Source organism: Lagopus leucura, unplaced genomic scaffold, assembly GCF_019238085.1.
Source record: "Lagopus leucura isolate 7727_CA_CO unplaced genomic scaffold, USGS_WTPT01 Super-Scaffold_100044, whole genome shotgun sequence".
NCBI lineage: Eukaryota > Metazoa > Chordata > Aves > Galliformes > Phasianidae > Lagopus > Lagopus leucura.
The window spans coordinates 706,259-732,347 of NW_024962291.1; the positions used below are offsets into that span (position 1 = coordinate 706,259).

The 26,089-nt window shown below is 47.7% G+C and overlaps 1 protein-coding gene and 1 non-coding gene across 4 annotated transcripts in view; one reads left to right on the forward strand and one right to left on the reverse strand.

Annotated features, from left to right (window-relative positions):
- Positions 1 to 3,365: 3,365 nt before the first annotated feature.
- Positions 3,366 to 3,438, reverse strand: TRNAA-AGC. Its single transcript has one exon. It is a non-coding gene; the product is annotated as a tRNA-Ala (tRNA).
- A 119-nt stretch (positions 3,439 to 3,557) lies between these two features.
- LOC122187242 (USP6 N-terminal-like protein) overlaps positions 3,558 to 26,089 on the forward strand; it is a 66,592-nt gene continuing 44,060 nt past the window's right edge. For all 3 annotated transcript variants that reach the window (XM_042884571.1, XM_042884572.1, XM_042884569.1), the window contains exons 1-2: positions 3,558 to 3,634; positions 13,942 to 14,023. The gene's annotated coding sequence lies outside the window, so the exon portion shown is untranslated. The remainder of the gene's footprint in view (positions 3,635 to 13,941; positions 14,024 to 26,089) is intronic.

Sequence of the window (26,089 nt, forward strand, 5' to 3'; positions counted from 1 at the left end):
ATGATCACTGCCCTGTTTCACTGCAAATTCCAAAGGCTGGCAGTGGTTGCAGCAGGATGTAGTCTGGCAATGGTGCCAGAGCGAGCTTCCCACAAAACCCAATGGTCACAGAGGCAGTTTAATGTTCATGGATGGCCATTTGTCCCTGCCACCTGTGCCAGGAGCCATGCTTCACACCGGGCTGTCCTCTGGCCTACAGCCTTGGATCATCGGATTCCTGTAGGGGCAGGAGAGTGGCTGCATGGACAGCCCTGTGTGAGTGTGATAACAGCACAGCAAGCCTGCAGCCCTCTTTTGCATTCTTTTCTCATCTCTTTGCTCCCAAGGTCTGAGTTTGTCTGAGCTGGGGCATGAGGAATCATGTAAGGGATAAGAGGATGCGCGGCTTTGGGATGGCACAAGGCATCCAGCAGATGACTAACAGAAGTTGGGTGGGGAAGGATGCTGCAGGTAAGTGGGGAATGGCTTCTTTCGCCTGGCAGGAAGGCCACGAGCGTAAGGGAGTCTGTGGAAGAGGCTGCAACAGTGCTCTGAAATTGCATCTTATTGTCATCTCTACACACAGTGTGGAGAGAGCAAAACACAGAGCTGTACAGGAACACAGTAAGTGCACACTGCAGGAGATCTGCTTGCAGAGCCAGAAACCCCTTTGCCCCCTTGGCTGACCTCACTGTGGGGATAACTGGGGGCATCTTGGGAACAATCAAATGGCATTTCTGCAGCAGACAGGGTATCCCACTCACGGGATACAATACACCCTGGAGGAATGGTGCACACCTGCCTCCCAGCTGGGTTTCTCTCTTCTTCAGGCTGGCATTAAGGAGAGCACACCGCTATCCATGGGCGTTGGAACTAGATGATCTTTGAGGTCTCTTTCAACCCAAGTCATTCTATGATTCCATGGACATAGGGCAGCCCTGTGTCCTGGAGAGGTCAGGACACATCTCTGCATTTAAGATGACTTTATATTAAAGCTGATGTCCATATGCACATGACCTAGAGCAAGCAATCCAGACGCTACTTAAATTGTCTCAGAATTAAACTCATTAGCATAAGCTGAAAGCTCTGTCTTTCTGCCCTCCAGCACTCTGCCATTCTGTCCTCTCTGCTCTCACCATGCCTTTGTGCGTGCGCTTAATTGCAATTAAAAACATTAGAATTTTCAGGGTAATGACAGCTCTTTTGCTAGCTTGACCGTGTGAAGCCTACCAGCAAACCATGAGTTGTGGCAGTGAGTTGTAGGAATGCACCCAGCCCCATCTGTCACACTCAGAGCCCAGGTTTGGCCGTTGGCACTTCCTCTCTCTGTCGACCCGTCCTTCTGCCTGAGAGCCATTTGTTCCTAGAGCTTGTGAAGATTTGTGGGGGAAGGAAATGCAGAACGCGGGCCATTCCTCAAGAGCCAGCAGGCTGATAAAGCTCTTGGAAGGGAAAAAGCAGCCCCAGCATCTGTGGAGCCGGGGTGGAGAATCTGATACCAGGACTCAGAGCCACAGTGCCACAGGAACAGCACAGGGGAGGTCGATCAGCACATGCTGCTGGCAAGCAAGTGGCCTGGGGTTGCAAGCTTTGAGCTCCTGACAAATGGGAGCAAACGCTCCCCAGCTGCATGTGTGCAAACATATGGTGGCTCTGTGCTGTGACGGCTCAGCAGAGATTCCCACAAGAAAGCCATTAGGAGGAATGGTTTGGCTCTCTGATGTGGTCGTCTTGTTCTCGTAATAGAGAAGCTGCTCTCTTTGTTTCGTACTGCGTTTATTTTGGGGGTGGGGGTTGTTATAAGGAAATAGTGCTTTGAGTATCTGTGCAATATATTGTCCTAAGGCATACAGTTTCTGGCTGTGGTCACTGCTTGGCTGGACAAGAAGCACGCTGTTAGTTAACGAGAGAGGCTCCAGAGCTCTGAGCTGATGGAGGAGCTGCTCAGCACAGCAGCAGCCGAGCTGTAGAGGGCGGTGCAGCCCCAGCTGTGCACATTCGGGCTCTCGGGGCTGCAGTCACCCAGGGGACAAAGGTCCAGGGCTGGAGCGGGTGAATGGGTGAAGCTGTTCTTTGCAGCTAGTGGGGGAAAGAGAGAATCAGACCATAAATACACCCATATTTCGCCTTGGAGTCTCCTTACATCGGCTGTGCAGCAGCTGATGAAAGAGGGGGCTGTGACAGATCTCAAGTTCCCATTAAATCCGGCTGCACAAGAATATTTGAACCATTTATACAGCTTTGAAGACTGCTGCAGTGACAGCTGGTTATTGCATGAGTTTGTCCAGGACTCCAAATCCTCAGTATAAATCACTCTTAAAAGATGAGAACAAACTCTTCACCTCCATCCACTCATCTGCCCTTCAGACTTCAGTCTGGCTGTTATTTTCTGGAAGGGGCTGGGAGGTGTCAGCAAAGCAGTCTCTCTCCACTGAGAATCCATGGAAATTTATACAAAATGATCACTTCACAGAAATGCATCCTCTTTTAACCTGGTTGTTTGAGCTAGGATCCGTCCTATTTGCGTGGCTTTGCTGCTTAAAAAGAAGGGTGGTGAGGACAGAATGATTTTCAAAGAGTGTGGTTACAACCTGCAGGAGGAAAATTGCACACGGTCCTCAGCCAGGGTACAGCACTGCCCTAACTGTCCAAGAAGATCGTGGCAATGCAGCGTGGCCCTGCAAAGCCTGTTTGTGTGAGCTGATCCTCCCCCTGTACTCAGCACTGGTGAGGCCGAACCTCGAGTGCTGTGTTCAGTGTTGAGCCCCTCACTTCAAGAAGAACACTGAGGCCCTGGAGCGTGTCCAGAGAAGGGCAATGGAGCTGTGTGGGGTCTGGAGCACAACTCTGATGGTGAGTTGCTGAGGGAGCTGGGATTGTTCAGTCTGGAGGAGGCTCAGGGCAGACCTTATCGCTCTCTACAACAACCTGAAAGGAGGTTGGGGTGTCTTCTCCTGGGCAACAGCAACAGGATGGGAAGTAATGGTTTCAGGTTGCTCTGGGGGTGGGGGTTAGATTGGATATTAGGAAAAAATTCCTCACGGAGAGGGTTGTGAGGCATTGCGGCAGGCTGCCCAGGGCAGTGGCTGAGTCACCATCCCTGGAGGTATTTAGAAGACATACAGATGTGGCCCTTAGAGAAGTACACCTATCAGTGCTCAGTCGGACTTGGTAACCAAAGAGATCTTCTCCATCCTAAATGATTTCTACAATGCTGTGAGTCTTTTTTAAACGAATATGTAAAAAGTTTCTTTTTTTAATAGCAAAATACATTTACAGATCATAAGGACAGACTCCTTACGATCGCATCACCCATCTCCAGCCCCCAGCCGAAAAAAGCTGAAGTAAACGAAGGTGCCTTGAGTATAGAATGAGGAAAGAAAAACTGGAGAATGCGGGCATCGATCCCGCTACCTCTCGCATGCTAAGCGAGCGCTCTACCATTTGAGCTAATTCCCCACCCGTCTCTTCACTTCTCTCGTGCCTCCTCTATTCTCGTCTCGCGAGACGCTGCCACCTCGCCTGGAACACTCGGCCCCGCGCGGCCTCCCACTGCGCCTGCGCGAAAGAGCGCGCGGGCCGGGCCGGGCATTGGGGCGCGCGCCGGAGGATGGGATGCGCGGCGAGGCTGGGAGCTGCCGGCCGCCCGCCTGTGGTGAGGAGCGGCGGGACGCGGAGCATCGCGGGGCTTTGTGCGGGGGGGGGGGGCGCGCGGGAGGATGTCGGTGTGTGTGAGGGTGTCCGGGCGGGGGATGCGGGGGGCTCTGCGCGCCTCTGCCGCTCCCCAGGTTCCCGCCGTACTGCCACCGCATCCCCCTTTCCCCGCGCGGAGAACCCCCCGGAATGGAGCTGCGGTCTTCCCGAGGCGGAGAAGTCGTTGCGTTCTCTGCTGTTCTCGCGTGGCGGCTGCGAGGGGCTGCGGGACGGCGGGGCGGCGTGTGGCGGGCGCCGCGCCGGGACTGCGGGAGCGGCAGCGGGTCCGGAGCTGTGCGGCTGTGCTGCGGGCGGCGCCGGTGTGTAGATCCGCTCTTCTGCTGTTTATCGCTCTTCCTTGACAGGTTCTAGTGTGGGAATGGGTTTTGTCTCACATTAGTGTCTGGTCTGAATGCTATCTTATCGACACCACTAGGAAGTTTAAGTTTACGTGTCCCTTTTAATGTTGCATCTTTCTTTGAAGGGCCCAAGCAGCACGCTTGCAGCTCTTCAGAAGTCCTCCTGCCTCTCGCTGATTGTTTTCCTGGCTGCGGGCTGCTCTCTTACTTGTGTTTCAGCCAAGGGGAGATCAGCCAGCAAACACATTTATCTTCAAAAAAAACCCAAATGGCAGCGACCAAACAACCGCCACCACACCCCTCCGCAGCCTGCCTGCCTTCCTGACTGACTGGGAGCTTGACTCACAGTTCTGACAGCCCCTACCTTAGCCATTATTTTAACCCCGTGTGAGCTTTCCCCCTGCTTGCCAGCCTGGAGAGCATTGCACGTGCATCATTCCTTTCTCAGTTGTCCCCCTCTCTCTTTGACATCTGTCCCACTGAGCTGCAGGACCGTGTGCACTTGCCCTTCACTTTTATTTATTTATTTTTTTTAATGCACAGAAACTGGGAGGTTCTTGTGAGTATCCCTCCTGGCAAACCCCACCTTCCTGAGGTGCCAGGCATGGTGTTTCCCCTGCTTGTTTTTGCAAAATGTCTGCTGGACTCTGTAGAGTTGGAAGAAACATTTCGTGCTGTGAGTTGGCTGCACTTTGCACAAATGCTCTCAGATGTGAGGTTTCACCTCCTCAGTGCTGCGAGGGTTTTTCCTGTCACGAGGCAGCCTGCCTTCCTGCCCCCTTTGCTGCAGAGAGCAGCTGCAGAGCAAGTGCAGGTGTGGGGTACGAGGGCACTGACTTCAGCTGTGCTCCATCAGCCCCATTCCCAGTCTCCTTCATTTGTTCCTCATGTACTGATGCAGGCAAACACTGAGCGCTGATGAATCTCTGTCTTCTACTCATGCTCCCTGCGTGTGACAGAGAAGTCTCTTGGCAGGTGTCTAGGGAAGAAAAGCCCTAATCTATGGCAACTTTGTGCAAAGAACTGTCCCCACGGATGCTGAGTTGTGATGCGCTCCGGGCTTTGCAGTATGTTTGCTTGCTGTATCTCTGTTGGCTTTTGGTGGCTTGTGGTGCTCCTACTTGTCTTTTTTGAGGTAGTGCAGGGATGATTTAAGGGATGATTTAAGGTCATGCCATGCATGTTGCTCAACATGGCTATGTGATAGTTCATGCATGATGGAATCACAGAATCACAGGGGTTGGAAGATCATCAAGTCCAACCCTCTACTAAAGTAGGTTTACACAGGAAGGTCTCCAGGAGACCCCACAGCCTCTTGGAGCAGCCTGTTCCAGTGCTCTGTCACGGTCACAATGAAGAAGTTCTTTCTCATGTTCAGGTGGAACTTCCTATGTTCTAGTTTGTGCTCAGTGCACTCTATCACTGGGCATTGTTAAAAAGAGCCCAGCTCCATCCACTTGACTTCCACCCTTTTGATATTTGTAAGCACAGATAAGATCCCCTCTCAGTCTTCTCCAGACTGAAAACTCTCCCAGGTTTCTCAGCCTTTCCTCATAGGTGATGCTCCAGGCCCCAGACATCTTTGTGATCCTCCACTGGACTCCCTCTAGAAGTTCCTCATCTTTCTTGAACTGCGGAACCCTGAACTGGTCTCAGTACTCCAGATGTGGCCTCACCTGGACTAGAGGGAGAGGACTACTTCCATCAACCTGCTGGCCATGCTCTTTTTTACATGCCTCAGGATGCCATTGGCCTTCTTGGCCACAAGGGCACACTGCTGGCTCATGGTCAACCTGTGGTCAGCTGTTGGTCAACCAAGACACCCAGCCCCATCTCTGCAGAACTGCTCCCCAGCAGGTCAGCCCCTAACCTGTACTGGTGCATGTTGTTATTTCTCCCCAGCTGTAGGACTTTGAGTTTGGCATTGTTGAACCTCGTGCAGGGCAGTGTCCATGGTGAAGTCTTGGCTGCTTTGCTGTGATGTGCCTTGGAAGGAGTGCTCTGTGTTTTCTGCAATGCTTTTGGAACAGATGCCAGGACTTGTGCGCTCTCTGCAGTTGTGGGATGGCTGGATGTGCTCCTCAACCATGGGCTTGCTCTGGCACCGCTGTCGCGCATTTCCATCCTGTGCTGCTTGAGAGCTCAGTGAGACTGAAGGATTGCTGATGCGGGGCCTGGGTGTTCCTAGAGAGATACTGATTGTCCTGGGCAGCTCATGTTTTCTTCTTTTGTTCCAAGTCCTCGTCATGCGTTGGGCTCATTAGGGCAGACGGCAAAGCTGGGCAGGCGGTGTGGATGGAGTTGGATGGGGCTGGCCAGCTGCCACCCCATCCCGCCTCAGTAAGGCTGAGGCAGCGTGCCTGCTAATTCCATTAATAGTAGCCCCGTGCCTGGGAGATAGATGTAATTCTACCATAAAGCCTGTGCTCAGCCTTGAACCGAGAGGATTTGCTGGTTCTCCCCGGTGTGCTGCTGTCAGCGTACCCCTGACTTACCCACAGCTGGTATTTAAAAGTGTAGATGTCAGCGTAAAGATTGGGTAGTGGAAAAAACCACTATGAAACGTGTGTGAAGAAATGCTTGGCTCTGGAGCCGTGCTGCCTCTTGGAGCCTAGCAGTCTGCTTGTCGTGGATTGTACCACAAATGGAGGCTTCCTGCTTTAACTCGTGGCGTGCAGGATGACATAGGGCATAGCCAACAGCTGGGAGATGGCTCGAAAGGGACGTGTCCCCAATGAGCTCTGTGTGTCACCAGGGCAGGGCAGACAGCACGGAAGCGTTACTGTGTGTGTGTCAGGTCGGGGTGAAAGCTTGCGATTGCATTGGAGCCACAGCAGGAGTTTTGGCACATTTAGCACATCCTCTGCATGTTTTTTGGTGGTGTGGCCCGCACTAGATTTCGGAGGTGACTCTCCTGGCTGGTTCTTTTCTCAGTTTGCTGCTTTTTTTTGTTTGCAGACCGCATCTTCCTGTCTGCAGTCATACAATATACTCTAGTGGCAGGGTATTATCCGCGTTGGAAAGGAATGGTTAATTGGGATATTTTTAGCTCTCCCCGTGGCTTGGATCCTGGAAATCACGCACGAGAGCCAGCGCTGTCTGACCATTCAGCTTTACACAGTGTGAAGATGGAACGCAGCAGGACTTCATCAAGCCTCAGCTCTGGTTCTTAAATCTCCTGCCCCACAGCAGCCACGTTCCTTGGGACTCAGCACGTGGGCTAGGGGCATGCTTAGAATCATAGCATCATTAAGGTTGGGACCAAGAGCTACAATCATCTACTCCAACTGCACTTTATGTGCTTTTTGCTCATGTTTTAATATAGTTGTGTGACTTTCTTTTCCCAAAGTGAAATTTTTCAGCATGTCCTTCCCTGTTTTAATCGCTACTAATCTCAGCAGCAAATCTGTGCCAGCAGTGAGTTGCCAATGATTTCAGTACAGAGCAGGCAGGAGGGCAGTTGGTAAGAGAAGGAGCAGTGTGTTTAGGGATTTCAGGCAGAAATTTAGTTTCTTGAAAACCTGTGGTTGTAGTCTCTGGGTTGAGTTGTTCCTACCATCTTGCTTCTTCCCTTCCCCGTCAGTTTCATGAGTCAAAAGCAGTGGTGAGAGCATCACTGCCAGAACAGAGGTGACTTACCAGGGAGGATGTAATGTGGGTGGTAAAGTTAGAAGTAGGTCACAAGCTCTGCGTGTGCTTACTGGTGCCGATTGCAGTGCTAACCAGGTACAGTTGCCAAAATTGTTTCAAAGCATTGGTATTTTCTTGGCTTGCTGACTTGCCTCGTGAGTTTCACAGGGAAACCTGCAGCTCAGTGTTGATTTGCTTGGTGGCTCTCACGTCCCTGGTCCTCAGTTAAATCACCTCTCAACTGCTTATGCCAAGGCAACAACAGCTGGGGTGGCCCTGTGCTGGCACTGTGCTTTACTGAAGTATTTTTGAGCCACATCTGCATCCCCATCACATTGCCACATCACTGCCTGAGTGGCTGTGCCAGCGCTGAGCTGTTGCTGTCCCAACCCATCGCACAGCTCCCTGGGAGAAGGGCTGGTGCTGGCACCATTGGCCTCCCAGAGACTCCCAGCCCATTCTCCTGTTTGCTCTCCACATCTGGAGGTTGAGCTAATGGAGCCTGGTGGCCTCACCTTTTGACTGCCTTAAGCTTAAGGTGTCAGTCCCACAGCAGGCTCGATGTGTGCTGTCTCTGCCTAGCTTCCTTGAACTGAGTTCCTTTTGTGCTCCAACTGCTGTAGCACTGCAAACCGACCTGGTGGATGGGCTGAAACTAGAGACTGCTAGAATTTTAGCACTGGCTGGGCTCTACTATGATGTGTGTTGAAAAACTACAAGCAACTGGATATTCATGTCGCGACATCAGGGAGCCAGCTCCTCTGGGTCCTCCCTTATTTCTGAGCCTGGAGACCTTCTGGCTGCATTTGCTCAGCCCTGAGGAGCTCAAGAGGTGACCTGGCAGCTCCGTGCTGACGCCTTCATGTGTGAAGGGACCCAGTGGAGGCTGCTTGGGGTGAGATCGAGTGGGTGGGGGTGGAAAGTGGGAGGATGTCAAGTGAGGCTTTTGGAAAACTGTGGAAGATTTGACTATTGGAGTTGTTTGACTTGAGGCTGTGCTTTCAGCTTAGTGGCAACAAAAACTTCTCCTTCAGTATAGGCAGACAAGAACCATCCAAACTTGGGAGCTTTGTGCTGTGGCTTTGTGATAAAACCCCTGCAGCTGCTCCCCTTTCAGGGAGGGATCGTCCTGCTGCTTATCAGGCTCCAGCCCTGCTCCTTCATGGCCAGCTCTGAGGTGTGTCAGACCCGCCAGTGAGCCCATTTAATTGAGAGGGGCAAAGGGGAGCTGTTTGAGATAAAGTGTCCTGCCCAGTATGAGGGCTGTGGCTTCAGCAGGTTGCAGCTGACTTGAAAATGCCTGCTGATGTCTGCTGTGTTAAAACTGCCCTGAATTAATCAGTCAGGTTTGTCTGGTTGTTTTGTTTTCTTGTAACTGATGTAAGATGAATTTCTGCTGAGGCAAAAGCTCGAGCTTTGCAATAAAATTTATGGCTTTGTTAAAGATGCTTCGGGATGTTTCTGGGGAGTGCGTGTGCTCTACATGGTAACAGTTATCAGGAGAACTGAGAACAGGGTGGTTGGAGATGCTTGGCTGGTTAATTGATTTGAATGCCATGGAAACTCAAAGCCTTGTGCTGTTTTCGGGGAAGAAAACCCCAAACGTATAAAGTAGAGAAGCAGCACTGGGTGTTTCTGTGAAGGATGAGACTTGAGCGTAAGGGTTTTAACTGTGTTTTTCTGTCCATGCTGGGTGCCAGCAGAACTGGTGGTTTTGGGGTGAGGGTGCAGATGAGATTGCTTCCGGCTCAGAAGCAAGACTTGCCTGGAGGCCTATGTCAGGAACTGTGTGACTAATGCTGCATAATCCTTAATAAAATTTAAAAAAAAAGGGAGGGAGAGATGAGCTCTGCTTCGTTTGTCTCTGAGAACCAGGGGCAGGAGAGCTAGGTAGAGCTGTTGCTCAGACGGATGGTTGTAGGTAGATAATACTTCTGGGTACACTGTCATTTCTAAGCCTACAGATGTATAAGCTCCCTCCACGTAGCATGGCTTCATGGCTTTTACTTCTTCCAGTTCTGCTCTTGCTGTCCTTGCAGCCCTCGATCCCTAAGCCTCCACCCACCCAGCTGGAGGAAGAGTGGGCTGTGGGGCATTGGAGGCAAGAGCCTGGCACTTGGGGCTGTGACAGCCCTGAAAACATCTGGATGTTTTTGAACTTTGATAACTGCAAAGACCTGTATGTATTTATTATCAGCATGCTGCTGTCTGCTTTCCTTAAGAGCTTTTGCTAGATCACTGGCATATGTCTGGTGTCTGGCCTTGCTCTTTTCCTGAAAACCTTTTGAGAACACCCTTCAGCTATGGCAAATGCACAGCAAAAGAAAACACCCACCCATATGTCCTGCTGTTCTTCGTTAAGCCACAGGATTTACACAGCTGCAGTGTGTGTGACTGTTAGGACACATCAGCCCTATCTACAGACATCACCAGGCTGTTTCCAGTGGGTTTGCAGAAAAGTGAGTGGCCGGGGCATGTTCAGCAGTGAATGGAGCTGTTAAAGTGGTTTTGAGTGACTTACCCTGTGCAGAGATGCACGTGAAGACGGGTTACTTCTTCCCAGAGCTGTGCCATAGCTTGAGAGCCTCACCTACATTTCCAGTTGTACCACTGTGCCATCTTTCCCTGACTGTGCTTCATATCAGCTTAGCTGATGGCAAATTGCTCCTGCCAGGAATTGGTATCCTTTCCCTTTATTTTCTTCTTTCTGGAATGATTTCTGGTTGGCAGCAACCGTGGTTCATTTGATTCACAAGCGTGAAGTAGATAACTGAGACGAGAAGGAGGGAAAAGGCTGGGCTGTGTGTTTTGGAACAGTGAAATTGTGTTATTTGTGCCCCAGCGGTGTGAGGGGGAACCTGAGTGCTGGGCCCTCCTGTCTCAAACATGAACAGTTGCTGTGTATGAAGGAAGGTCTGCTTTTTCAGTTTCATGGGAGTGGTGGGGAAAAAAAGCATGCTTCGGGGTACCTTGATAAATTCTGTGAGGTTCTGGAAGATGGATAAGGCTGTTCTGGAAGAGTTGGAGGTCCTGTGGGATGGGATAGCATCAGTGGGAGTGAGCACCGCCTACTGAGTGCAGCCATATTTTGCAGGGAGGCTGGGTGCTGATTTCACTGTGGTCTTGTTTGAGCTGCTTCTACTTCAATTTCTCTCCTTGCAAAGGAGGGGTAAGGACTGCAATGTATGTTAACGTTTCTGAGAGGCTTTGAAGTTGGTAGATTCCTTTGAGGTGCGAGACAGCAGAGTAACAGCTGAAAATATTCAGCTTCCCAATTAACCCAGGGGAGTTCTCCCCCCAGAAAGATGTTAAGCTCAGTTCTTAAATAAAACATTTCTGTCAAATGTATCAAGCAGAGTATTTCTCTGCTTAAATACACTGCAGAGCCCCTCTCTGGGAGGGAACAGGACAAATTCTGCCATCCTGTTCTCTGGCCATAGGCCTAGGGGTAGGTTTATTTTCATGCTTGCCTTGTTATAAACATTTATCTGACCCGTCTCAGGCTGAAGAGCTGTCATGTTAGGTGCTCACTGCTAGTACATTGCTGCCCTGATGATGACTTTTCAAGTTCCGAGGGCTGTGGAGCCTGAATACTTTTGATATCTCTCTTGGTATGTTTCCATACCCGAGGAGTTAGTCATACGTGCTTGTATTGGAGGCGATTGCACATCATTCCTGTTAAAAACCACATAGAAACTAAGTCTTGCTGTAATCTGTGGTAAGTCCAGAGCTGTTTGCTTGAGCTTAAAGATTCTGGTGTTGTAAGATCATCACCGGCAGTCCGTAGGAGAGGAGAAGAAAATTACCATGAGCCTCTTAAACAAAACTTCTTGATTTCTCAGTGCTGACAGGAAACACCCCATACCCCCATTTAGTCTTAAAAGTGAGGCTTCTTTAATAGTGAGTGCTCTTTATGGGGAAATTAGCAAAGCTGTGTGGTCAGTCCTGGGGATTGGCAGACCAGTTGGAGCTGCTGGGTCTTCTCACTGCCCCCTTGCCTGCCTTCTTAGCCAGAGCTGCCTTCATCTAGGTTGGAAAAGGTGTACCAGGATCGCCAACGCCTATCAAGTGGCAGAGAGCAGCTGCTGCCCACCCGTTGTGCAAAGCCATGCTGTTTCTCTGCCTTATTGCTTTGCTTGCAAATCCTTCATTCCTTATTCTCTCCCTTTGTAGGTCACTCAGCATTGCTTGGTGGTCCTCTACCCCTGTGCCTTGTAATTTGACTGCCTTGCAGTATGGATGCAGCACATGGTTGAGTCCTTGGCACCATGCAGTGTTGTTAGTGTTTCTGCCTGCTGTGGGACAAAATGCTTTGTCTGAGAGTTGGGCTTGCTTTGGGATGGCAGGCCGTGTCACCTGCATGTGGGTTTTATTAAATCCAGCAGGCAGCAGCACTTAGTGAAGCTGCAACCATCTCTGTTTGTCTTGTTCAACAGTACCAGTAGGAGATGGGTTTGAACTTTGCCAGTAATGTTCCTGTAATGTTATCCAATAGTAGCAATTGCATCCAGAAAGTTGTTAGAGGAGCGGGATGGAGAAAGAGGAAAGGAGAAATGGTTGCCTCCACAGGAGTGCTGGATGCTTTCCTTAGCAGCAGGCTGAGCTCTGGTGCAGGAACGAATTGGTGCCGACACAGATAAAGCCCTATGAAGCTAATGCAGCTCCTTTCAGATGTAAGCCATGTGAAGCCAAGGCAGGAATTTCCTTGCTGGGGGAAAACTGCATTTCTGTATTGTATAAATAAGCTGTCGCTGAAGATTATTGGCCAGATTGGGTTTGTGTTGTATTATTTCTGTCTTTGTAGAGATTTTATGTTCCACTGCAGAACGGTGTTCACTTAGTGACTTCAAAAGAAACACAACAAAGACCCTCCTGGAGGTATATAACGTGAATAAATAACTTATGTTCTTATTAGAGGGATAATGTAAAGCGACAGGGAGAGCATTATAAACAGTAATGGAAAATTTGTGCTTGAGGCTTGAGTTCAACATCTGTGTCTTGTGGTCTTCAGCATTGTTTTCATGCTTATAAATGCTTTCAGTCCTTCTGTAATGGGAAAGGAGAGAAAGGGGGGTTGAATGGGTTACGTTTTTTCTCGATTTAAAAAAATAATATTGTGGTTGACATCCGTGAGTCACTCGCAGAGACAAGGGAAAACAAGTCAGTCTCTTCTTCTCAGTCCAAGGTAAACTGATGAGCTGCACAAGTAGGTTTTCTTGCAGTTGTAGTGAGGTCCTTCAGTTGGCAGGAAATACATGAAATGTCCTTGAGCTGATCCAGTTGCTAGAGCCTCAGTACATCCCCCTTGCTGCTTTGGTGCTCTGACCAAAGAGCTGCTCACAGTTCTTGTCCCACCCTCGCTTTCCCTGTGTGGCTTTGCTGCTCCTGTTTTCTTACTTTCCCCACCTTCTAATCTGCTCTCAGGTAAAAGGTGCTTCGGGATGGTTGTTCAGCCACCACACTCATTGCTGTCCCCAGACAATTACCTCAGAACAGGAAAGAGTAAAACAAAAAATGTTTCTCTGTTACTCTACATGGTGACCTCTGCTGCAGCCTTCTGGCCAGACAAATGTCTCTTTGTGGCTGCTTAGAAACATTTCCTGTAAAGCATCTATTTTTCTAAAGTCTCTTCTTTGGTGTGCAGCGGGGACTTTGAATACATACAGCTGGGTGTTTCCACAGCCAGTGGAGTGGATTTCTGTCACTGCTTTTGCTCAGTGCTGCTAGATGTCTTGTGTGACTCAGGTACAAAGGCTGTGTAAGACAACTGGTAGTTGTCAAACCATTTGTATCATGAAACCATCGTGTTGAAAAATAAGAGTAAAGCAGAAGCAGTGTGGCTCTGATATTAGATGGAATTCATCTGCTTTACAAAGCAGAAGGAATTGCAGAAGTGCTGTACTGCAGATCTTCAACAGGATCTCAGAAAGGAGCAGGGAGAGTTTAGCAGTAGCCACTCTTTCAACGTATCAGTCTTGTTGGCTCCCCTACTTAGACCTTAATTTCAGTGCACTGCCTGCTGAGGAAGCTTTGCTGGGCAGACAGTCTTGCCTTGGGACAGATAGTCTCGCCTTTTACTTCATCTTCCTTCTGTGGTTCTGGTTAAGTCCTTTAAGCTCCTTGTGTCCGGTACCTCAGCTGTAGGCAAGAACTAGGCTGGAATATGTTCAATGCAGAGATCCAGCATCCATCACTTTCTCCTGAGCTTGACTTTGTTTCCTTTCCTTTCACCAGTCATGTCTTATTATTGTCACTAATTAACACTCTCTGACATTCACAGGATTTGCCAGCTCCCACATGCCAGTGAGGATCGTGCTCTGGCTCACAGTCGGCATCCTTGGAGAAGTCAGTGCTCTGAACAGGTACATTTGCAGTGCTCACCACTCTTCCTGTATGTGACCGTGGGTGCAACTCTTGCAGGATTGGTATTTGGTGTCAGAAGCATGAAGGTGTGCTGAGGATGTGCACTCTTCCAGCAGTGGGGTCTGGCCCTGTGCAGGACCACCTGCATTGACTTTTGTTCTTTTTTTTTTTTTTTTAAATCCTTTTATGAATTTCTCCCAAATCCAACCTGTTTGCTGTTACTGCTTTAGGAGCTTTGCTGACAACCTTGTTAGAAAACATGCCATTGCCGCTGAGTGGACAGCCTTTCATCTTGATATCCCAACATGAGCAAATCTGCTCCTGTTTTCTTAACATGTCTGTACTTACAGCCAGCACAGCCTGTAGCAGCTTATTCCTTCCTGGATAATTATTAATCTGCTTGGCCACTGATTGCTGTCAGAAGCAGTGGAGTTGTGCCCAGTGCTACCTAGTGCATCTTCTTTGAGCTATTGTGTTTTTATTGCTTCAATTGAAGAATCTCATATGCAGTCTCTGAAACTGTTTGGCAATGTGAGTTGCTTGAGTTGGTTTTAATTGCCGAGATGCTGTCAGTAATCACCGGCTGTATGTGAGCAGCAGGTCTGCTTGCACCTTGATTTCAATTACTGCATTGCCATGAGGGCTGTTTCACGGGCTGCTTTTCAGTAACTGTAATTGGGTCACAGCTAGCCAGAGGCATGTGTGCAGCTGTGGGGACCCAGGTGGAATATATTGCTGTTGTGGTCATTCAGGGAGGTCTGAGGAGTGGTAAATTGGCCATGGGAGGACATGATCCTTAACTGTATGCATGAAGCTTTCTTGCTCCCTTGAAAAATAAGTGGATTAATTATGGGAGCCAATCTTTCTTGAAAACCTGGTTCATCCAGGCTTGTCTGGGTGGTGCAGCAATGCACTGGAGGAGTAGGAGTTAGGGCGGAGCTGCTTCCAGCTCATTCCTGGTATTTACCGGGACTACTCGCACCCTGCAGTAAGACATGCTCTCTGCTTCTGAGCTGGTGACAGAGGCAGTTGTGCACTTCCTGTGCTAGCCTTCTAGGTTTACTTTCCATTTCTTAAGGTTATAGCTTAGAGGATCTCTATTTAAAGGCAGGAACCTAAAGAAATGGCAACAGCAAAGGAAAGCATGGCCTCTGTTTGCTAGCAGGCTGCCTGAGGTGCATCTATAGGAGGTGATGCTGAATCTGTGCCCCAGACTGCTAGTGACAAAAAGCAAAATTCATTTTCTTCCACACCTGAAATATCAAAGTGGATTTCCTGTAATGGGATTTTGCCTCCCGTAGTGCCCATGTAGGGAACAGTTTGCTGTCCTTGTCCTTCAGCAGCTTGGTTCTCGGAGGCATGTGCTGCCTGGGGGCACTTCTCATCCTTGCATCCTTTTCTGAGGGTAGATGGAGGCACGTGGGCTAGTCTGGCTTCTTGTTGGGACAGACAGCAATGGTGCATGGGACAAGACAGAATAACCTTCCAGCTGTGTAGAAGTGATGCTTAAACTAGGAAGTAACAATAAACAAATCTAACTTTGGGATGAGGAAGAAAGTGTGCCCAGGATTCAAAAGGGCTTGAAATGCTGAGAAAACAGATGGAAACTTGATTTACCAAAGTGTGTTCGACCCTACCTCTCCCCTCTTCCTTTTTTTTTTCCTTTTTTTTTTCTTTCTTTTTTTTTTTTGCAGGATGTCGCAGGTTATTGTAATTGCAGATGCTATCTGCTGAGCTTGATGAGATTCTGATGCAAATCTGGAGACTGACTGTTCTTTTGTTAGGGCTGTTGCATGCATTATCCAGTATTTCATCTTACTGCATAGGAGTCTGTTTACTGCCATTTGGTTTGTTTTCAGACACGGCTTTCCCCATCTAATCAGCAAAGGTTCAGCAATTGCAATGTGATTTGCAGAAGAAGCAATTCCACTGAATACACGGGGGAAGGGTGGGGAGGAGAGAGGAAATGTCATATTAGTGAGTGATAAAACTAAATGCTGATATGAAAAAAATAGCTTGAGATGCTGTTTTGAGAGCGTAAGGATGGTTAATTTCAGTTGAGATTGCTGAGATGTGCAGTTGAGTTGCTGAGCAGGCAGTGGATGGGTATAGGGGCTGGCAAGCTCACATGCCAGGCAAGTTTGGTGGCTGGGGTTTGGTTACGTACATAGTTGTAGGCTTTTCTCTAACTGTCTGCCACAGAAGTGAAGTGACAGTGAATGGATGGGCTTCTGCTTTCCTGGAACATTTTAGATGTGATGTCTGCCCACAGGAAGGTGTCTTCTGTCAGCTCAGAAGAAGCTAGTTGATAAACAGCATCGGTCACCAGAGACAAAGCAGGGTGTGCTTGTGGTAGGAGCCACTGCAGGCATGCTGAGAGTCAAACTTTGTCCTAATACGGATGGGCTTCATCACTACTGTGTTTCAGTACCTCTGTCAGGCACTGGAGTGAATAGAGTCCTGTGGGGGAGTTTCCTGAGGCAGTGCTGCAGCTGTCCCTTTCTCTCCTGCCCAGCTGCTGCTCCAGGACAAATGTCTTCGTGTGTCTCATTTCTTTCACCAACTGCCCGTAACTATTCCAGGCTTGTCACGTGAAAAACTGCCTTTCAGAGATGCAGTCACCTTTTATTCTTCCATCTTCCCTGATGTTTGTACCACTCCTTTTGCAGAGGCTTTGTCATTACAGTTACAGCTGTAATGCTGCAAACACGGGACTGCTGCGGATGACACAGGAGGTTGATGGCTATGTTCAAAGCCTTTGATACTTCCTCCTCTGACAAATAAGCCTTGGCTTCACGTGTGTGCCTACAAATGATTTGTTTTTGGCTGTTTCTACTGAAGTCGTTGCCCTGCAGGTTAACCCCTGTGGTTTGCTTTGCCCTTTTTTGTTTTCCATAGCCCCTTGCAGACAATTGCACAGCAGGCTTGCTGAAGTTCCATTAGGAAAACAGAGAGAAATGTCTGAGTTTCAATTTGCTTCTGCATGTTTAGAAAGCAGAAGAAAGAGGGGAAATAGCACTGGAATGTATTTGGTCAGAGTTGGGTATATTTTGCTGCTTCTCTGCTCTGCTGAGCAGTGTGGCCTGCAGGTAACAGAGCTGTGTCTTTATGGGGGAATTAGGGATGAAATTTCTTAGTGGTGTTTCAGTCACTGGGAGAAAGGCACCATGAGAACTGAAGTAGGAGCATCCACTAACTGCCTAGAGCAGTAATCCTTCCTGGGGGCATAAATCTAATCTAACCTGATATAAGAATTTATGCAGAGAGAGAATGTTTCCATTCTTCCATTTCCTGCTGAGTTTTCTGAGAACGTTCGGAAAAATTCAGTGCCAAAATGACCCTTTTCTCTCTGGGAGGGCTTATGTTTTCCTAAGACATGTTATCACCTTCCTGTTGAAAGCCATCTGTATCAGTTGGCAAATTAGGATTGTGTTAGTTACTCAGTTCTCTCTGGTTCCCTGCGGACTTGCTCACTGCAAACCTATTTTCAAGTTGTCCATTGGCATGAGATGCAGGATGTGTTGCCTGATGAAGAAGGGTGCGTGTGTGTCCATTTGGGCCCTGGTGCCGCTGCAGTGCTCTGCCCCATGCCCCCAGTGCATGGAAACAGCCTCTTGTAGACACGGTGGCTGTGCCTATAGTTTCCTGTTCTGTTTAGTTCCTGTGCTTAACCGAAAAGCCAAATGAAGGAAAGAAATGGTCCTGGGGATAGTTTTCTCTGAGGTCTGGAAAAGCTGCTGCAATTAACAACGATCTAATGTAGCAGTGGATTCTGTGAACTTCAGTGACCTTTGGATATATAGATTTCATAAATGTGAAGCTTTCCCTCAGGGAAAGTTGATGTTAGTTTTTCCTCTCGTACTGCTAATTACTTTGGGGGAACTCCTGTCTTACTGGTGCTTTCACTGAAAAGCATTTCTTTTTCTTTCTGTCTCCTGCCCTCAGAAGGCTGGGAAAACCTTCTACATTAGGAAAGTAAGTCTCCACTTTAAATGGCCTTAGGCACGTGAATATTCAGCTCAATTTTCTTTTACCATCGGCTTGTTATAAAATGAACAAGAATCTCAGGGCATCCCTGGGTCAGCTCTCCTTCTGAGCCTTAGGAGAAAGCTCAGAATGTTTCATTCCAGTTGCTGAGTGCTTGGAGGAGATGTCCACCTCCTGCTTCGAGTACTCTGTTAGGAAAATATTTCTCCTATCAGTGAATTTTTGCTGATGCTGTTGCTCCATGCTTGAAGTATGTGGGCATATATTGTAATCTGCTGGATAAGATAAGGTGAAGACAGCCGTACCAGGTTGGGCCAGGGATACATCTGAAGTGATTCCATCTGAAGTGATACGCTGTCTCCAGAGACAGTAGTGGAGCTGCTCTAGAAGGAGCTGGATAGAGACTGAACAGCCTAATTATGCTGTCAGGAAATGTGTCACAGCCCACCTGAATGGGAAGAGCAAAAAAAAAACAAACAACCCTCTATCTTCTAAATCTCTGGCCGCCCTCATCCTTGTCTCTGCTGGGTTAAATGGTCCTTTCCCTGTCAACTGTGGGGGAGTTTCCTGATCTTGCTGGGGGCGTGGAGCTGTAAGCACTGCAGGATGGTGATCAATTTGTTGTAGCCTGAATTCCTCTTATTTTTTTTGTAAATTTTATGAGTTTTGAGGAGGCCAAGAGCTCCGTTTGTACGGTAATCTATAGTCAGGCAGGCAAGGAGCAGCCATGTATGTGGGCAGACTTGGAGCTGGAGGTGTGCATGTGTGCTTGCAGCAGTGGGAAGGCTGTATCTGGGTTACTGTGCAGTGAAGGACATAGCTGGCTTTCACAAGGCTCAGATCACAGCTTTTACAAACTCTGTTTAGAGCAGTTGTGACATGCGGGTCTGTTCCGTGGGTGCATAGCAGTCTGTGGTTAGCCAGCCCTCCGTAACCATGACAGCACAAATTTAAGTGTGTTTGAATTTGCTTTCACATGCAAAAGATCTCATGTAGCCCTCTCTGAAAGCAGTTGTTTGGTGGCTGTCTAAATTGCTACATCCCGTGGGGTGACTCAGGTTTGTCTGCTCTGCTATAGGATTACAACATGCCCTGCACACGTTACTCCCGTGGTAAGACCTGGGCTGTGAGGAAGGCAGCCCGTTTGTATTTGCAGCAAGGCGACCCGTTGTGTGGGCAGCATTTTGGTGACCTGGAGTGAAAAGCACAGCAGGCACTTGACCCACGAGCTAGCCACGTCTGTTCTGCACATCTGCTTTCCAAACAGAGCGCTCTTTCCAGCAGCTTTTGCTGGAAGAAAAGGCACGTCTGGGAGGGCTGCTGGTGGCAGGCAGGGAGAATAAAGCCTTCGCCCTGGTATTTGCATGAAGCAAGCTCTCCATTCAGATCCCACTGAGTCTCTTTATTAAGTTTCTCTTTCCTTGGCTGGCTCTCTGGAAAACCCTCTTCACTCCGAGTTTGGTTTGGAAAGAAAAGCCCACGCAGATGGCTGCTCTTCAGTTGTCATTCGGGTTGGGTTTTTATGTTCCTTTTTGCATTACCCTCAGGTGCAAACCAGGCTTACTGCCAAAAACCATGTCCTAGAATTAGAGAGAAATCAAACACTAAGGATATTCTGCTACGTTTGTTTGTTTGTTTTTCTATCTAAGCTAGAAATGCAACAGGCTGTCGAGTATTTTATCAATTCATAAGGATTTCTGTTGCCTTTTCCCTCTTTGGCTGAGTCTCTATGTAGTGAAGTTGTTTGTTTTTCTCAGATAAAAAGATACAGCTTTCATTTAAGATGAAGACTCATTCTGGCTGTGTTTTGCTCCTTGCCTGATAACGTCTGAGTGGTGCCACTTCGAGATGAATGCTAGCGCTTAGCTTCAGAGCTTTGCTGCTCTCATCTGATAAGGTTTTTCTTTATCATAAATAGCTCTCAAAGGAATTGCTGAATTGTTAAAGAATAGGAATTATTTTGAGGTCTGTGGGGTACAGAATGGCTCTTATTGCAGCTGAAGGCAAAGGGAGGGGAGTGGTAATGTTGCTTGGGCTTGGTGTGCTGGTGATTTATGAAACCAAAGCCACTTGCTTGGATCACTCAGTGGGATCTGAGATGGTATGGATGGCACAGTCCCCAAGAACTTTTCTGTTTGTGACGGAGCTTTGGTCTTGCATTTTCCTGGCTTTTTAGTTATGGAGGAGAGCTGGAATTAAGTCACGACTGTGGTTGGACTTCACTGTGATTTAAGGGAAGCCTCTGCTGTCTGTCTCCTGCAGTGGGAATTTTTTAATGAGATATCTGTGGAGGAAGCAGACAATCCAGTAGATACAAAAATTCTGTAAGTAATGGGAGGATGAGAAGTTTGTTCACTCTTCTCCTCAGCCCTGCATGTATCCCACACGCCTGGCTTCTTGTCTTCCCGCACAGAAAGGGACACCTGGGGATGGGGATGCTGTGAATACAGCCTCATGCAGGTATGTGAAAACAGGAGATGACTACGACAGCAAGCTCCTGGCAGGCTGGCAGTGTTGAGTAACGGGATGCTGGGAGCCCTACGCCCTGCCCTTGCACAAGCAGCAGCGTGCTGAGGCAGTACCAGCTTGCTCCTCTTTGTTTTTCTCTCCCAGCTGTTGCAAAAGCAGCTGTGGCCTTGTGAGAAGGGGTTTGCCAGCTGAACTCGGGGCGTTGCACGTGCGTTTGCCGTATCGCCTTGGACTCTCCTCCTTGCCCTGACAATCAGCCATTCACTGCTTGCTGTCTCTCCAGCACGGTGCTAAGCAGAGACAGCCTCGAGGGACAGGGTGGCTTGTCCTGCACGGGGCTGGGAGCATTGTAGGGAGCAGGCAGTGCCCAGAGCTGCCAAGCCCCCTTGTCGGGTACCAGGAGGCTCCAAAACCTACAGGCGGGTGGAAATGGGCAAATGCCGGGCAGCCAGAATAGACAGCTCTAGTACAGCAATTGTCTTTTTCAGCCTTCAGTCCTATCATGCAACTGCTGCAGTGCTTTTGTGTTGCTTCTAAGCACCGGTCATCCCAGATTTCTGAAAGTGTGTTTTCATTTTGCTTTCTTTCCTGAGGGTTTTGGGCAGTGCTTCCCAAAGCTATTGTGGGCATTTCCCCTCCCCTCCCAACAGCAGCATTGTCTTCTAAATAAATGAGCTTTTTTCCTTTTTTTCTTTTTTTATTTCAACCACAGAACTCCTGAATGTGTCTGTAGTCCTCAGAGTCACTTTGCAGATTCATGGGAGCAATATTTCCTCTTACAGAATGTCTTGTATTTGAAGTACCAGGCAGAAGAATTGTTTTTTGTAGTGCTTGCATTTGAGTGTCTGAAAGCATGGTTCTTGTGGCTTTTTTGTGTTGTTTTTTTTTTTTGTTTGTTTGTTTGTTTTTAGAGTTTTCCTTAAGATCATGCTAAATTCAGCTTTAAGCAGGACTGCGTAAGCTAGACGGAATTGGCTTTTGTTGAAACTTGAGGTTTCTGACTGTGTAGTGAACTCTGCTTCTCCAGGTTTCTGAATAGCATCCCATGTGTTAAATCTGTTCTCTTGCAGCCCAGCAACTATTTTTTCCCCCCAATTCTCTCCAGAAATAACAGGTTATTATTAGTATCTGTGTGTGTATGGATTTACCAGGCCTGACATTGCTTGGTGATGAGGATATTTTCTTTCTCTCTTTGTTTGAGGATATTTTCTCTCTTTGTTCCCAGAAGCTGGGCCCTGTGTTAGCATGATGTATATCTGCACATCGCTTGTGGTTTGTTTGGAGTGTGATCTTCTGGCTGTGCAAAGACTTGGGTTCGCTTCCCTAATTCCAAGTGAACAGCAACTGAAAAGTGAGCATTGTTTGGTGGGGGTTTTTGGGGGGTGGGGCCGTGTGTCCCCTACCCCACTTTGAGTTCTGAGTATTGGTGAAGGGCTTTGGGCTCAGTCAGCCTGGGTAGGTTGTGTCTGTGGCGTAGTTATGCTGTCTCCTGAGATGTGTCTGCTTGTGAGCGTTGATCTCATTGCTATAGCAAGTCACTTATACCTGCACAGCTGCTGGATGAGTTCTGTGACTTTGCAGTGTTAGCAGCTTTGTGATCTGATATTCAGGAGGTAGGTTTCCTGAGCATTAGCTTCTTAAAATCATTGAATTATCTAGGCTGGAAAAGATCATCAAGTCCAGCCATCAACCTGACTACCAAATCCCCTCACTGAGCCATGTCACTGAGTGCCTTGTCCACTCATCTCCTGGATACCTCCAGGGATGAGGGCTCCCCCACTCCCTGGGGTTGAGCTCTGCAGCCTGGTACTTCGCCTCTCTATCTAACCTGTGTTGGATGTGCTTTGGCAGATAATGTCCTTGTAGGCTCCTGTGTGCATGTGGAACATCTGGTGGCACGGATGCTCCTGGAGCTGGAGCTCCCTTTGTACAGGAATGTGCATTTACACTTCTGGTGGGAGACAGAAGCAGCTGCTGGTGCAGAAAAGCAGTGCTCACTGGAGTCACTGGCAGGATTGCTGGGGTTTTTGGGACTCACTAATTCACATTTGTTTGCAGCAGTGCTAAAGCTTAGGATTGTGCACATGAGCGTTTCTACAGTGTTTTGCTGCAGGCAGTGAAAGGCCAGTAATGTGGTTTTTCAATGAAGGAAGGGTTGGGTTGTTTTTTCTTTTTTCCTTCTTTTGTTTAGCTGATGTATTGCTGTGACATGACTCTCATAGCACTGTTTCTCACCGAGACGTGAAATATTGAATCATTGTAGGTTTCCTCTCCCATTAAGATAGAGGGGAAAAAAGCATTAAAAGGGTGTGTGGGGCAGGAGGAGGTTGGTGGGACACATGCAGGCCTCTTTTCAAGTCACTGTTCTCATCTATCCTTTGAATTAGCTTTTTTTCCAGAGCCGCACCAGAATTTTGCAATAAAATCCACATGTGAGAAACCAGTGGCGCGTCTTCTAGTCAAAACAGTGCAATATAACTACTTAAACAGTCATAGAGAAATGTTTTGATTAAGTAACTGAAGGCCATATGCATGTTGAATGAATTAGTTTCTTCCCTTTGTACTATAATGAAGACGCCATTACAGAAACCACATGAGAGGAGCAATCTCAGACTATCTTTTCCGAGTTCACGTGTTTAAAACTGCAAACTTGTGTGCTTTTAATAGCGATTAAAACTTTTCTGGGTTCTTTTGGGGATGCTCTTCCTTGGCTAGGCCTCGTGGAGGGGCAGCTGTAGTTTGCATGCTTAGAGCCTGGGAGGTTACATCTTCAGCCCTTCAGCCCTCTGAGAAGCTTGGTGATAGCAGTGGAAAGAGATTATTTTTCTTCAAAATTATGCAGTGTTTGCTTATGTAAAGCTGCAGTGGTACTCCAAGCACGGTAATGACTTTTATTTCTGTAGAAAAAGTGCCTTTTCTGTCTTTATTTAACTTTGCTTCTCTTAAGGTTGCTGTGTCTGTTTCTTTGTCTTCTTTCAGATACTAAACAAAAGTACTGATGTTGAGCCTTTAGAAGGCTTTATGAGGGGGCTAAATGAGGGAATAATTTAATGAAAAACCTAACCATGTCTCTGCAGCATCATTTAGGTGGTCATATTCATATTATATATAATTACTGTCAGCTCATCACCACCATGCCTGCTGAGCCATGTAACTCAGCGCCCCATTTACCCCGTATCTTGAACCTCCAGGTACCTTTAGTAGTTATGTTTTTCTGAATGAAAATGCCATTTCTCCCTTTTTCTGCCACCAAAATTGGAGATGCTCTTCAGACATCCAAGAAGAGATGAGTAGGAGTCATCTCAGTGATGCAGTGGTTTCTCTTTTTGGTTCTTCTACCTATTGCTATCCTATCCTCTACCCTAGTCAAGAAGCTCTCCTGGGTAAATGTTTACAGTTTGCATTGAGAGAGATCATTTCTAAAAGTAAATGTTGAGGTCAGGGTATGCTAGCATAGCTGGACTGGCTCCTAGACCTTCGAGTTGCTTTGATTTTGTCCTTCCATACTGGCATGCTGTGAAGTTGCATAGTGTTCCTATTGCTCTCCCTAGTAAGACTGCAGAAGAAGCAAAGATGAGGTGTAAGGAGACAGGTGATGTTACTAATTTGAAGTTAGATCCCTAATGCTTTCCTTATAGTTGTATGTGTGAAAATATGGCTTGTGTAACAGTATGGTAGGAATGCCATGCAAGATACACACTGTGAATTTTTACCTGAGTAAAATGGTGTCTGTAGGCATAACAAGTAATGGTGTTTGTAGGTTCCATGTTATTAACAAATAATGAAGGACTATCCAAAGTATTGGACTAACCTTGGAACTCACAGTGCTTGCTTCAAGTTGCACTGATCTTCAGATTGGGCAGTCTTCTCCTTTAAGTGGCAAATGGGACCCTACAAAAGATAGGTCAGTCCTTCTGATTGATTTCAGTTGCATTTTCCTTCAAAGTCTAGAATTATGATTTATGAAAATAACAACTACTTTCTTGATTTATTTGTGTGCTCGGTTCTGCCTCAGGTAACTACAAAGAGTCTTCAAAAATGCAGCTGGCTGAACTGCCTCACTCTTGTGTGGCTTTGTCCAGAGCACATTAATTCTTTGGTTGTGTGCATTGCAAAGTAGACATCTGAAAAAATGCATGCCAAACCTGCCTCTTTTATCAAAACAGATAAATGCAAAAATGTTGCAAAGCAGTCCTCTTGATCTGGCCTCAAAAATGAGCGTTGAAATACGAAAAGAACAAATTCTAATCCAAAAGGCTCTGCTGACAGGTAGGACCTCGAGCATGTGTGAGCGTGAGTTTGCCTTGAGGAATGGTGAGGCCAGACGCCATCACATGCTGTGTGGTTGTGGCTGGGATATGCTCTCCTGGCAGTCAGGAACTGTGCCACTTCAGCGTGTGATAAGGCTGGTGTCTGCATTCTCTTTGGTTGCATAGCAGTGAGATAATGAGTATTAGGTGCTTTGAGGTTTTGAGAGATTTTTTATGCTGAGGAGAGCCAAGGAGCTGCCAGCCTTCTTGCTTCAGGAAGCCAGTCGCCAGGCAGTAGAACAGATGTTGGAGGTCAGCAATGGGGTCTGGGTGACTCACAGGTATGTGTTTTGCAAGCTCTGCACTTACAAATGCTCTGCTTGACTTGAGACAAAGTGCTGCGTCTTCCCCAGAGGCTGAGCTATTTGCCTATCCTGGAATTGAAGAGGAGAAAAACAGCCAGTATTAGCAGACGAAGAAGAGCAGTCTGCAGCTGTCCTAAATTAACAGGTTATGCTGCAGCCTGGAGCTGGGCTTTTTTTGTGAAAAGCAACTCAGAAGAAGTAAGCAGACAGGAATGCCCCCCCATACAAAACAGAAACCAAAACTAACAAAGGAAATGCTTGCTATTCAGATGAACCGATAGAGATGAGGGAGGAAAAAACAAGCCATCAGAGACCTCCAGAAGTTTGCTACTTTGGCCACAGACCTGCAGTTTTGAGATGGCAGGAGTTTCATAGTCTGCACAGCTGTCCAAGACGTGATGCAGATGTTCCTGCAATGTAACCCTAGGCAAAAGCAGGCTTGGTAATGAGTGACAGAAGGTGCTAAGCTGAGGTATAGCAAGGCATGCTTTGACTTTTGCTAAACCTCTCCAGAGCAGCTTCACTTCTGTTCTCTTGGGCAATTTCAGTGCAAAAAGAAGTACAACAGGTAGGAAGGGAACTTGGTCCCAGTGTTTGCCTCCATTTCGGGTTTGCATGGTGCAGTGGAGCACGGCTGCTCTGTGATAAGGCTCTGCACCAGCGAGCTCCCTGTTGTTGTACATCATGGTACAGTATGAGCCCTGGTTCTGGGATGCTTTCCTTTGGGCTCCATTCAGTTAATGCTGTGCTTGAAAGCCTGGCACAAGGCAGGATTCCACCTGTCCTGTAGTCTTCATGGTTCCTAAAGGAAACTGATTAACTGGTATAGATATAAATGAGAAATCACCTTGGCTGCAGCAAGCACTGAGCTAGCTGCTTGTTGCTGTGGAGCAGCTTATCTATCTGTCTGGGCTCCTGTGACAACCAGCTTTTAGTGACAAGAATTAGATTAGTGTTTTTATTGGTATATTACATAGTCTGTATTCATGGGTTA